The sequence below is a fragment of the Pterocles gutturalis genome, unplaced genomic scaffold (genome assembly GCF_000699245.1).
Source record: "Pterocles gutturalis isolate BGI_N339 unplaced genomic scaffold, ASM69924v1 scaffold44307, whole genome shotgun sequence".
In the NCBI taxonomy this organism is placed as follows: domain Eukaryota; kingdom Metazoa; phylum Chordata; class Aves; order Pterocliformes; family Pteroclidae; genus Pterocles; species Pterocles gutturalis.
Window position 1 is genome coordinate 1 of NW_010114405.1, and position 217 is coordinate 217.

Genomic DNA, 217 nt, shown 5'->3' on the forward strand with positions numbered 1-217 from the left:
TGTTCCGCAGGGTCAGTGTCCTGGTGGGAGCTCCCAAAGCCAACACCACGCAGCCGGACATCGTGGAAGGAGGAGCGGTGTACCACTGCGCCTGGCCCGCCGCCCGCTGCAGGCAGATACCCTTCGACAACACCAGTGAGTACGCGGCGGGGGGGTCGTGTGTTGCTCTGCTGTGTGCGCCGCTGTGCCCGGTGTGTGTGTGCCGCTGTGCCCGGGG

General features: G+C 67.7%; 1 protein-coding gene across 1 annotated transcript in view; it reads left to right on the forward strand.

The window, feature by feature from the left end:
* Positions 1-12: 12 nt before the first annotated feature.
* Positions 13-217, forward strand: part of LOC104462736 (integrin alpha-8) — a gene marked incomplete at its 3' end in the record, with an annotated part of 59,282 nt that continues 59,077 nt past the window's right edge. The window contains exon 1 of the mRNA XM_010074805.1: positions 13-135. The remainder of the gene's footprint in view (positions 136-217) is intronic.